Raw genomic sequence first — 13,652 nt, 5'->3', positions numbered from 1 at the left:
TGGTAAGGAAAATGACAAATTCGTAGGTAATTTGTATTTTTCCTAACTATACAAACCTTAGCTATTTAATATGGGTAATTACTTTCGGCGTAGCTGAAATAACGAGCCATTAGAATTTTAACGAGGGTTTACTACCCCACCGCTATTTAGCGGGGGGTAGGGAGGGTAGCTTTCTAACACCCCCCCCACACACACCTGTGATTTAGCTCACTTTGCTTAGAGGTAGGACTTCACGGGGGATAGGGCTGGCGGGCAAGTTTGATTAAATAGCTAAGGTTTGTATAGTTAGGAAAAATACAAATTACGGTGAACCCTCGTTTATCGCAGTAGATAGGTTCCAGACGCGGCCGCGATAGGTGAAAATCCGCGAAGTAGTGACACCATATTTACCTATTTATTCAACATGTATATTCAGACTTTTAAAACCTTCCCCTGTACGTAGTACTGTTAACAAGCTACCCTTTAATGTACAGAACACTTAATGCATGTACTACAGTACCCTAAACTAAAACAGGCACAAATATTAAAGGCAATTTTATATCATGTGTTTCCTAAACACGCTAAAAAGCACGTTAAAAAATGGCAACCAATGTTTTGTTTACATTTATCTCTGATCATAATGAAGAAACAAATTGGAGGTAGAGCTTTGCTTATTACCCAGACATATTTCCCTTACTATTCCCTTAGAACTACATCACATCTTCCTACTTTAGATATATATATATATATATATATATATATATATATATATATATATATATATATATATATATATATATATATATATATAAATATTTTATATGTATACACATATACATACCTACATATATACATACATACATATATACATAAATACATGCATATATATATATATATATATATATATATATATATATATATATATATATATATATATATATACATATATATATATATATATATATATATATATATATATATATATATATATATATATATATATATATATATATATATATATATATATATGTTACTGTATATATATGGGTTATGGAAAAAATCCGCGAAGTGGTGAATCCGCGATGGTCGAACCGCGAAGTAGCGAGGGTTCACTGTACCTACGAATTTGTCATTTGTTCCGTAACTGGAATACAAACCACGCTATTTAATATGGGTGACTCACCTCTTAGGAAGGGAGGTAAGTCCCCAGCTAGTACTGGCTTTTGGCTTTGCCCGGGGACTCAGTATCTGAGTGTGTCAGCACTCAACAATAAGGAGTCCCTGCACCTCGCTAGAACCTTGCTATGCAAGAGCTGCGGCCTACGTAACCTGTGTGTGAAGGTATGAAGTGTGACTCGTCCTAGGAAGTTGACTTGAAGTCCTTTAGATGGAAACTTTAGGCTAGGACTCTCCCAATACCACCTCGTCAGGGTATGGGGACGTGACAGTATTAACTTAATACTAGGAGCACAAGGAAACATGGTTTACCTGCAGTGGTTCAAGGTCAGCTGTGCAGAGAACCCAAGATGCTGCTTTCCCCAAGAAAGGGGAGGATGAAGAGAAAAATAAGGGCCAGACAAATCTTTTCATTCATGCAGACTAAGACTGGGTAACAATGCCCTCAAACCCTCTGCTACTTGTCCATTAAGGAGCCTGAGGTTTTAAACCAGCTGTTGTGCAGCCAACATAGGGCCGATAGAGAACGAATCGAGCCTCCTGTGTGTCACGTCTTGCAGGTAGTGGGCTGTGAAGGTCGCCTGATGCTTCCACATCCCCGCTTGTAGAACCTGTGTCACTGAAAAGTTCTTCTTGAAGGCCAGGGATGTAGCTACGCCCCTGACATCATGTGCTCTAGGGCGACGTGACGGAGGAGGGTCAGGATTCAGGGACAGATGGATCACCCTACGAATCCATGCCGAGATGGTATTCTTGGTGACCCTCCTCTTTGTTCTGCCAGTGCTTACAAAACAAGCTTGCACTTGGGGACGAACTGCAGTCGTTCTTTTGAGATATAGCCTCAGACTCCTTACTGGACACAGTAGGGGATGGTCTGGGTCATCTGTTACAGAACGAAGACTCGAAATCCGGAAAGAGTCAAATTGAGGGTCCGACCCTCCCGGATTCTGAGTCTTAGCAACCAACTCAGGGACGAATCTGAACGTTACCTCCCTCCATCCCCTTGCATGGGCGATGTCATACGAGAGACCATGAAGTTCACTGACTCGCTTGGCCGAGACCAAAGCTAGTAGGAACACTGTCTTTCAAGTCTGGTAGGGATCTGAAGCCTGGCGTAATGGTTCGTAGGGAGATCTCTTAAGAGACATGAGATCTCGAACCACGTTCCATGGAGGAGGTCTCACTTCCGACTGAGGGCAGTTAAGTTCATAACTTCGTATGAATAGGGAAAGTTCCAGCGAGGAAGAGATGTCCACTCCTTTGAGCCTGAAGGCTAGATTTAAGGCTGAGTGATAGCCTTTCACTGCCGAGACTGAAAGGCGCATTCTTCCCACAAATACACGAAGAACTCCGCTATTGTTGGAATAGTGGCATCGAGTGCAGAGATACCCCTTCCACGACACCAACCACAGAAAATTCGCCACTTTGCCTGGTAGACCCCTGCAGATGACCTACACAGGTGTCCAGACACCCTGTTTGCAACTTGTTGCGAAAATGCTCCCTCAGTGAGGAGATGCTGGATAGTCTCCAGGCGTGAAGTTGAAGCGAAGCTACGGCTTTGTGAAAGATGTTGGCGTGTGTTTGTTTGAGTAGCTCGTGTCACAGTGGGAGTTCTCTCGGAAGCTCCGTTAGGAGTTGCAGAAGGTCTGGAAACCATTCCGCGTGATGCCATAGCGGAGCTATAAGGGTCATCGAGAGATTGACCGATAATCTGGTCTTGTTGAGCACCATCCTCATCAGACAGAACGGGGGAAAGGGGTACACGTTGGTGTTGTCCCATCTTTGTTGGAAGGCATCTTGCCAGAGTGCCTTGGTATCCGGGACTGAGGAGCAGTACAGCGGGGGCTTGAAGTTTAGCGCTGTAGCCAACAGACCCACAGTCGGGGAACCCCACAAAGTCAGGCCTTTGTTGGCTACTAGATGATCCAAAGACCACACTGTACTCGGTATCTGAGACGCTCTGCTCAGACTGTCGGCGAGCACAATCCTCTTGCCTGGAATGAAGCGAGCCGATAGTGGAATCAAGTGGACTTCGGTCCATCTCAGTATCTCTACTACGAGATGGGATAGCTGCTCTGAAAAGGTACCTCCTTGCTTGATGATGTAAGCCACTACTGTGGTGTTGTCGCTCATCACCACCACAGAGTGACCCGCCAGGTATTGTCGGAACTGTTGAATGGCCAGGAATACGGCCTTCATTTCTAGCAGGTTTATATGGAGTCACTTTTCTGATTCTGACCATAGGCCTGAGGTCCTGTGATACAGAACGTGGACCCCCCCCCAATTCTTTGAGGCGTCTGAAAACAGCATTAAATCCGGGGAAAGTATGAGAAGATCCACTCCTCTTCGTAGGTTCTCGTCTGTCACCCACCACTGGCGGACGGTCTGTTCCGCAGGACCCATAGAGATCCTGACGTCCCGGGAAATCGCAGCCTTGATTCACCCGGGACCCGAGCCGCCACTGGAGATCTCTTCCTGAGGCGACCGTTGGGAACTAGATGAGCCAAGCATGAAAGGTGATGAGACGTAACCAGGATTGGGTTGGAAGCTCTTCTCGTCTGAGGACAGGGTTTGCGACCACTCTTAGCCTTGCTATTCTGTTGTCTGATGTGAAGGCTTAGTGGAAATTGGTGTCTATAATCATGCCTTGGTGAACCAGTCTTTGAGTGGGAAGCAGAGAGGACTTCTCGAGATTTACCATGATCCCCAGATCTTGGCAAAGTCCTAGAAGTTTGTCTCGGTGTCGAAGAAGGGATGACTCTGAGTCTGCTAGGATCCGGCAGTCATCCAGTTAATGGAGGAGACGGATGCTGATCCTGTGTGCCCACGATGATATTAGGGTGAACACTTCTGGTGAAACCCTGTGGTGTTGTGGAGAGACCGAAACACAGCACCTTGAACTGGTACCCCTTGTGGTCTAGGCTGAATACTAAGTACTCCCTTGAAGATGGATGGACTGGGATCTGGAAGTACCAGTCCTTGAGATCCAGTATACACCTGGTCATGCGGATTCACTGCAAGACTGACCGTGTTTGCGGTCTCCATCTAAACGGAGTTTGCTTTAATCTGGACCTCTGCCCTAAAGGCCTGCCCCTTTGCTGATCCCACGGCAAGGGAGCTAAATGACACCGGATTCGTCCTCAGGGGAGGTAGAGATGTTGTGAATGGGACGCGATATCCCTGACTGATTACGGAGATCGTCCAGGAATCGGCCCCGAGTTGCTGCCACCTGTCTGCGCAACCTTGTAGGCATCCCCCCACTGGCGGACATGCAAGGGGACTGCCAATCCTAGTGTTTGCGGTCTTGGCTGCTCCCTCTAGGATTCTTCCCTCCCCTGGAGGACTTCTTGCCTTGACCGGAAAGGGCTTAGACCCCACTGTCTTCGCTACCGTTGTCTTGGTGGGACGTAGTTGCTGGGGTGCTGGAGGTTTATAGGGCTTAAATGTCAAAGCCCTATGTAGGAGGGAGTCTTGGTGACTTCCTCCACCTCTCAGCAGCCTGCTTCACGTCCTTAGGCTCGAACAGGTTCGTTCCCATAACGGATGAATGTCTGAGCCTGTAGATTTCGGTGCTAGGGACCTCCTGGTATTGTCTTGGAGTCCTTTGACTCCCTCCTGGGAAGGATGCAGGACTCCATCAACGACGGAAGCAGGCTCTTCTCCACCCTTATTCGAGAAGACTTTACCGCGCGAGGTGGGGTTTCCATCAATGGTGTGATGGGGGAACGTCTCACCTCACGTGACTCTCCTGAGGACGGGAAATCTTCGTCTGAAGGGGAGGGAGAAAAGTCTGAGGAGGGAGGGTGCCTGCCTCGAAGACTTACGAAGAGACAGCTTCGTCCTCGGAGAAGCTACAGCGTCCGAAACTCCTCTTTTCCTCTTCAGGGGAGTGGATGCAGCCAAGGATTTGTGGCCCAACTCAGAGAGAACAGGCTTGAAAGCCTGTGCTACGGCTCTGATCAGAGCCCCAAACCAGGGCTGCTGGCTAACGGTTGCGCTGTCAGACACTCACTCTGGAGGGGAAGTAACCAGTAAAAAGAAAGAAGATAAGGAAGAAATGTCCCTGGACCTTTCTGGAACCTTCCCCCTTACCAGCAAGCGCGCTGTTCTGTGCTTGCGGGGGGGAATGCGGTGATGGCGCCCTTACCGCGCGTTGCCCGGCAGCCTCGCACGTGGGAGGGTATTGGCGATTGCATTGTGGAGCGCGCTGGTGCTCGCGCAATGGGGTATTCCCCATCACGCGGGAGACTGTTGAAACGCTCGCGCGCGCGGGAGACTGTTGAAACGCTCGCGCGCGCGGGCGAGACTTCATAGAGTGTGCAGGAATCAGATTGACGTACAGGATCAGAATGAAGAGCCCGTGCGGGCCAGAATGTTGGCCCGCGCGCACATATGAGTTTGTTGGCGCGCGTACGCGGGAGACCATCGGTACCCGCGCGCGGAAAAGATCGTCAGCGCTTGCGCGCGTAAGAAGATCATCGGCGCTTGTGTGGATCGTCGGCGCTTGCGCGCGTAAGAAGATCGCCGGCGCTTCCGAGCGTTAGAAAATCATCGCTACCCTCACGCGGACGAACGTCGGCGCTTACGCGCGTAAGAAGATCGTCGGCGCTTGCGCGCGTAAGAAGATCGTCTGCGCTTGCGAGCGTAAGAAGATCATCGGCGAGCTCGCGCACACTTCCAGCGCTAGGTTGAGGGGTCAGCTGGCAGGACGATCAGGAACTGGGATGTGTCCTTAAAAAAGGGCGGGCATCCCCCGATGAGGACTGTAAGCAAGTCTGCTTTAGAGTCCAGGACCGAAGTCCTTCGTTGCAGCGCAAGGTTGAACTGGTAGATAGGTAGGTCAGCTGGCAGGACGATCATCACTGGAAGTTTTGCTTGATCCTCCGAGGATGGGTCTCTGTGAGAGATCTCTCCCGCGAACGAGAGGTGCCCTTCGTAGAAGAGACTTGGAGACATTTCCTTATCAGGAACGATCCTCCGAAGAGGAGTCTCTATGAGTGGCCTCTCTTGCGAACGAGAGAGGTGAACACTTTGTAGAAGAGACTTGCCAAGACTGTGCTCCACCCCTGAAGGAAGAGAAACTCAGCAAAGGGGGAGAAAAGTCTGGCCGATGGGCAGCAACCGTAGTTGAAGACGATGAAATTATTAAGGTATGGGAAGTTCTCCCTCTGAAGGGAGAAAACCTCATACCTGGGGAGGAAACCTCCCTCGGAAGGGAAGTTGTCTAACCCCTGGAGGCGAACCTCCTTTAGCTTTCTAAGATGATCTGAAGTGCTGGCACGTTGTCACGGGAGTACTTCTAAGAGAAGGGATAACGCCCATGATGATGTCCTCTGAGGGATGGCAGCGACAGCAGATTCTCCAGTCATGAACAGGACAGCTCGGCAGCGACAGCAGACTCCTCAGTCATGAACAAGACAGCTCTGCTTCGTTGGCACACTTTAGTCGAACGAAGAAGAACTGCATAGTTAACTGGGAAAATAAAATTAAATAATTATTTTAACAGAAATCCCCCCGGGAGGAACTCCAAAGAGGAACCCCGAGGGAATAACATAAAATAAGAATTAAGTATGCGCCCTCCTTCCCCAGATGGCATCCACGGGAGAAGGGGGGTGGAGTAACTGAAATAAAAACAGAATTATAACAGAATTATAATCATCTAAGAATATACACTAATAGTGAGAACCACTGACCCCCGAAGGGAAGCGTTCCCCACGGAGAAGCTGAAAAGTTAAAATACAATTAGATTTCACTAAAAATAATTGAGGCAAACAACGAAAAAGCAACCTAACCCGCAACGGGAAAGGAGCTACAGTATCGTAATAGTACGCAGTTGTAGTAAGGGTGAACTACCTCGAGTAGAGAGAGACCGTAGTCAATCTAAAAAAAGGCCACCTTCCCTTCGCTGCGAATCCAAGTTTCCCGTAGGAAAAGAGGCAAAGCGAAGATAATAGATGAATGAAGAGAGTCCAGGCGATGACGATTCCCCTGCAGCGGCCGAGTTAACGGATACAAGCCGACGGAAAGCCCGATGGACCAGAGAGGGAGAGGTTGTTCCCCACGAAGTGGAACTGTGGTGGCCTTGCACAAGCAAGTGTCGTTGTCGTACATCACACACACACAGCACAAACACTGAAAAGAAAACTTACTACATTTCTATACACAAATATATACATAAACATTAAGAATGTTTATATGTATATTACAAGTAAAAGAAAAAGTAAGTAAAAAGACAAAAGCTCACTGCTGAGAGCAGTGAGCTAAATCACAGGTGTGTGTGTGTGTCGGGGGGGGGGTAGCAAGCTACCCTCCCTACACCCCGCTAACTAGAGGTGGGGTAGTAAACCCTCGTTAAAATTCTAATGGCTCGTCATTTCAGCTAAGCCGAAAGTAATTGACCATATTAACCCTGGATAGGTACGCTCCTCGGACACCCCTTTAAGGGTATACTCGGACGCGAACGACCCCGACGCCAAAAAAAATTCTTGAAAAATCAGTTTTTGCAGTAACCTCCTTTTTTCTTTTGCCAAAAAAAACTTCAATGAATGCTTAAAACAACTGTAAAGATAAATACTACTCATCTGCAGAAAAACTATTTATTATAAATATTTTAAAAAATTAAGTAGAAAAAAAAAAGACCTGACATAAAAATTCATAAAAAAAAAGTTTATACATATATACACAAATCCTTTTAGGAATTGATTCTTGAATGTTTAGGACACATCTTGATGTATTTTGGATGAAGTCAGACCCATGGAGGTGAAGATCTGAATTGAGAAAAAAAGGGTAACTTTTTTTGGCCAAAAAAATTTGTCCAAATTTCATGAATTTTTTTGGGTACCCAAATGAAATAGGAAGTGGGTAATTTTTTTAGGGAATAAACATATGTTATCCTAAAATAGAAATATGTAAAAAAATCTTCATTATTTTGTAAATTACATTTATATCAGGGGCCATATCTAAAGGTAATTTTTTGAGTACAGTGATACCTCGGTAGTCGAACGACTCTATACTCGAACAATTCGGAGTTCGACCAAAATTTTCGAGAAATTTTTGCTGCGGTGCTCGACCAAAAATTCGGTACTCGACCAGCCGAACACGTGACGACCGCATGGGCTTTGTGATGATCGCGCCATCTCGGCCACTCTCGCTTGTTCGGGAAGCATCAGTTCTCTCGAGAGCGTCACTCAGACAACGCGCGATCAGCATTCGTTGTGATTTAGTGATTTTCAGTGCTTTTAATTGCTTTTTTAGCTTTCATAATGAGTCCCAAGAAAGTAATGAGTGTTAAGGGGAAGGAGAAGAGGAAAACAGTGCGAACAACGATCGAGTTGAAGAAGGAAATTATAGCGAAATATGAGAATGGTGTACGAGTGTCCGATTTAGCGGTAGAATACGGAATGGCGAAGTCGACCATTTCTACGTTTTTAAAGCATAAAGAAATGATTAAGAAGGCGAATGTTGCAACGGGAGTTACGGCGGTAACTAAGCAAAGGCCACAAGTGATTGAGGAGATGGAAAAGTTGCTTTTAATATTTATTAAAGAAAAACAGTTGGCCGGGGAAAGTGTTAGTGAAGCGTTCATTTGTGAAAAAGCGTTGCATATCTATGAAGAATTAGTGAAGAAAAGTCCGAGTACCAGTGAAAGTGATTCATTTACATTTAAAGCGAGCAGGGGTTGGTTTGAAAAGTTTCGTAATAGAACAGGTATTCATCGTGTTACTAGGCATGGGGAGGCAGCTATACTGCAGAGGAGGAAGAAACAATTAACAATAGACCAGTTTTTCACAAAAGAAAAGAAAGCTGCTACATCAAAGCCTGTTTCTCCTCCAAAGAAGAGACAAAGAAGAGAAGAAACCCCTGAAATAGATCTGCCCACCCTTTCATTGGAGAGAGAAACAACTCCTGAAGGAGAACTACCCCGCCACATCATGGAAGGGGACTCTCCTTCCAAGCAGTAACCTCCCCCTTCCATCCTCTCCACATCCATCCCTGTATGCCATCGAACCGCTGCTCAAAGGTATGTTCACTACAGTACAGAAAATGGTTTAAAATTGTTTTATTTTAGTACAGTAAATGGTTTAAAATTGTTTTATAGGATTTTCTGACCAATTTCATACACATTTAGATAATTATTGTTGTTTAGGTACACGTTTTATTAATATTTTGGGCCTGTTCGAGTGCTTGGGAACGGAATAGAATATATACCATTATTTCTTATGGGGAAAAAAAATTCGGTACTCGAACAAATCGGAGGTCGAACACGGATCTCGAACGGATTATGGTCGAGTACCGAGGTATCACTGTACTTAGAAATTTCGTAAAAAAAATACATATATTTAATATATGATATGATATTTATGCAGATAAAAATATACCAAAATATCACAAATTCTATAGGGAACAAGAATATATATAGATAGGGCAGCTTAAGCTTCGGATATGTCCACAAAATGGCCGCCAACCACACTGACTCAGACTCCCTAATCTGCCACTTGAAATGTAGGAAGGGTATGTCAATTTCAAGGTGTTATTTACTAATCTAATTATTATTGGATATGCATAAAAATTGTATGGTGGGTTGGTGGATAATTGTCGATTATTTTACGACTATAAAATTAAAATTCTGACCCAAAAAAATTTTTTTGAAGGGAAATAAAATCGGAAAAAAAAAATGTAAAACAATATAATATTTTAGCTAAAAAAATTTGATGATATTCAATCAAAAAAAAAAGTAAACAAAATTTTCCAACAAATAAACATCTAGAGGAATCATTACTCTGTGATAGTTCCTTAGTACGTAGTAATTTTGAAAGAATTGGGAAAAAACGAAAAAATGGCAATCACCGGAAAATCGAACACATACCTATATATACGCCATATCTGGCTAAAAAAAAGATAGGCATGGGTAGCCAGATCATCTAGAAACACTTTCCAACACTATAAAAATATAAGTTTTGTGACACTACTTGCCAATTCCTTACGGTAACATGACTAAGCAAAAAAATGCAAAACAAATAAAAAGGGGCACTCGCGGAAAAATGGCTAACATTCTAATATACGGCATTTCAGAAAAAAAAAAATTCAGCCACGTGCTAGGCAAACCATCAAGGCACATTTTCCGACAAATAAACATCTAAATGAATAATTACTCTGTGATAGTTCCTTAGTACGTAGTAATTTTGAAAGAAATGGGAAAAAAGGAAAAAATGGCAATCACAGGAAAATCGAACACATACCTATATATACGCCATATCTGGCTAAATAAAGAAGATAGGCATGGGTAGCCAGATCATCTAGAAACACTTTCCAACACTATAAAATTATAAGTTTTGCGACACTACTTGCCAATTCCTTACGGTAACATGACTAAGCAAAAAAATGCAAAACAAATAAAAAGGGGCACTCGTGGAAAAATGGCCATTCTAATATACGGCATTTCAGAAAAAAAAATTTTAGCCACGTGCTAGGCAAACCATCAAGGCACATTTTCCGACAAATAAACATATAAATGAAATATTACTCTGTGATAGTTCCTTAGTACGTAGTAATTTTGAAAGAAATGGGAAAAAACGAAAAAATGGCAATCACAGGAAAATCGAACACATACTTATATATACGCCATATCTGGCTAAAAAAAAATAGGCATGGGTAGCCAGATCATCTAGAAACACTTTCCAACACTATAAAAATATAAGTTTTGCGACACTACTTGCCAATTCCTTACGGTAACATGACTAAGCAAAAAAAATGCAAAACAAATAAAAAGGGGCACTCGTGGAAAAATGCCCAACATTCTAATATACGGCATCTCAGATAAAAAAAAAAGACATGCACGTGTTAGCCCAACCATCAAGGCACACTTTCTAACACATAAACATGAAAAAAAAATCAATAATATACGGCAATTCCTTACTACGTAGTAAATTTTTACAAATATTGAAAAAAAAACAGAAATTGGCAACCGCAGTTAAATACCCAATATACCAATAACTACGTCGTGTCTGACAAAAACAAAATCACGCATGGGTAGCCAGATCATCTAGACACACTTTTCAACACTAAAAAAGCAAAAGTTTTACGACACTATTTCGCAATATCTTACGGAAAAATTACTTGGCAAAAAAATTAAAAAAATGAAAAAGGGACACTCGCGGTAAAATGCCCGACATTCTAATATACGGCATCTCAGATAAAAAAAAAGACATGCACGTGTTAGCCCAACCATCAAGGCACACTTTCTAACACATAAACATGAAAAAAAAAAGAATAATATACGGCAATTCCTTACTACGTAGTAATTTTTACAAATATTGAAAAAAAACAGAAATTGGTAACCGCAGTTAAATACCCAATATACCAATAACTACGTCGTATCTGACAAAAACAAAGTCATGCATGGGTAGCCAGATCATCTAGACACACTTTCCAACACTAAACAAGCAAAAGTTTTACGACCCTATTTGGCAATATCTTACGGAAAAATGACTTGGCAAAAAAATGAAAAAAAATGAAAAAGGGGCACTCGCGGTAAAATGGTCCTCGTGGTGATGAACGACATTTTAACTAAAAAAAAAATCATGCACATGGTAGCCAAACAATCCACCAAGACTTTCCACAACTGATAACCTATACAAGTTGCACCATTCTACGACAATTTCATAATACGTAATAACTTTGATAATTATGCAAACTACCTTAGAAGGGTAAACTCGGTCGCGCTCGACCCCGACGCGTCTCAGAAATCGGGGAAGGAGTACAGCTACAGCAATGCACATCTGGACACTACTAGAGCGTGTAGGGGAGACACCTCCTGCAGGTCGATCACCCACAAATTCAGTCACGGGGGTGAGTCACGTGAGAAAAACCTGTTTTTTTTTGACGCTTGGGGTCGCAAACGACCCATCGTACCTATCCAGGGTTAAATAGTGTGGTTTGTATTTCAGTTACGGAACGAATGGCTTTTAAACGCCGTAGTGACGAAAACCAGCAAAACCTCCGCCAAATTAACCAAATATATTCGCAATTTCTATACTTTGTTATTTTTAGTTCAAAATACAATACAGATCAATAGATATAAAAACATAGACTTCATATTAATATAAAACATTTATGCGTCAATAAACAGTTTTTCAACCTTAATAACTATGCGGAAACATTTTCCGCTTAAGACAGAGTAAAGCAAAAATCGGAAATTAAAATGAAGGAGATCCCTCAGTAGAATTTTTTGTCTGTCATTGTGGAGAAATAGTTAAGAAAAATACGAATTATTTTTCATATTTCTATTAGAATATTAGTTTTTTATATTTTGGTCGACCTTGTCTCATATTTTTTTTTTTTTTTTGTAGCATGCCCTACTCCCCGTAGGGCTGGAAGATGGCAACTATAATTGCAATCAAGTAGAGGAGCATACTGCAGACCTTTGACCGTGCATATTGACAGAAATTCCCAAGTACGAGGGAATTGACAAAAAACTGTTGTTAAATAGCCCAGACACTGGACAGTGGGAACGTATCTACATCAGACATACTTTGTGTAGCCTGTTAACCCGAAGAATTGTTGGAGTGACGTGAACATTCCTCTAAAGAACTGTGGAATTAATTGTACCATAGGTGTTCATTTTGCTTTGTATTTTGAATATGTTTGTCTATTAATTTTACTCGAAATAGCTTAAACATAACCTGAATTAGCATATGACAGTATTATATTTTTTCTCTCAGGAATGAAATAAACTTATTTTTCTTTATCTTATAAACTGGTAGAGTTTCCTTCCCCTGTAAATGTCCCCTTCTCAGCCACCAATTATATTTGTCTGATAATTACTTAAAATCTAACCAAAGATTCAAGCTATTTGCAACCAACGACGATTCTTTTTCCAGAATTAAATCAGCGGTCATACTACGTGTTTATTCAGCAAGTTCAAAGCAAGAGAAGATAAGAGGGAAGTAAGGTTCTAGATGGGTCCCCTTGCCCAGTATAAAATCAAGGAGTGGTGCCCAGTTCATCCTCAATTGTTTTCCTTTTACCCAGATTTCTGGGTATTCTACCATTTCTTTTTGTGTAGTGAAACGTTGAAGTGTGGTTAGCATTAGGACAATAGGCAGTCTGCGTGCTATGTCTGGCCAAGTCCGCAAAACACACAATTCCCCATTTTGGCAACACGGTCGAGATATTACCTACCGCATGTGGAAGCTCCGTTTACAACAAGATTTATTGAATAGCTATCACAGGGCCAAGGATAAGGTATCCAGGAACCTGTGCGATAAATCCCGTGAGTAGTGGGTAGCGAAGGTTGTCTGTCGTACCAGACTCCTACCTTCAGGAGTAGTGGCACTGATACTCTTCCTGAAGGTTAGAATAAATTTGATATTGCTAACTTCATGCACTTAAACCAGGATGGTACTTCCAGAATCTTCTTAGATTAACATGACTGAAAGCGCTTGAGTCACAAGAAGCAGTATTAGTGGATATCTTCATCTATACCATTTCAGCACATG

At 42.8% G+C, this 13,652-nt stretch overlaps 1 protein-coding gene across 1 annotated transcript in view; it reads right to left on the bottom strand.

Moving 5' to 3' along the window:
• Positions 1 to 13,652, bottom strand: part of mbo (Nuclear pore complex protein Nup88) — a 122,539-nt gene that overhangs the window by 37,640 nt on the left and 71,247 nt on the right. The window lies entirely within an intron of this gene.

Source organism: Palaemon carinicauda, chromosome 10 (assembly GCF_036898095.1).
Source record: "Palaemon carinicauda isolate YSFRI2023 chromosome 10, ASM3689809v2, whole genome shotgun sequence".
In the NCBI taxonomy this organism is placed as follows: Eukaryota; Metazoa; Arthropoda; class Malacostraca; order Decapoda; family Palaemonidae; genus Palaemon; species Palaemon carinicauda.
The sequence above is the reverse complement of the archived record's forward strand: the minus strand, read 5'-3'. Positions and strand labels throughout refer to the sequence as shown.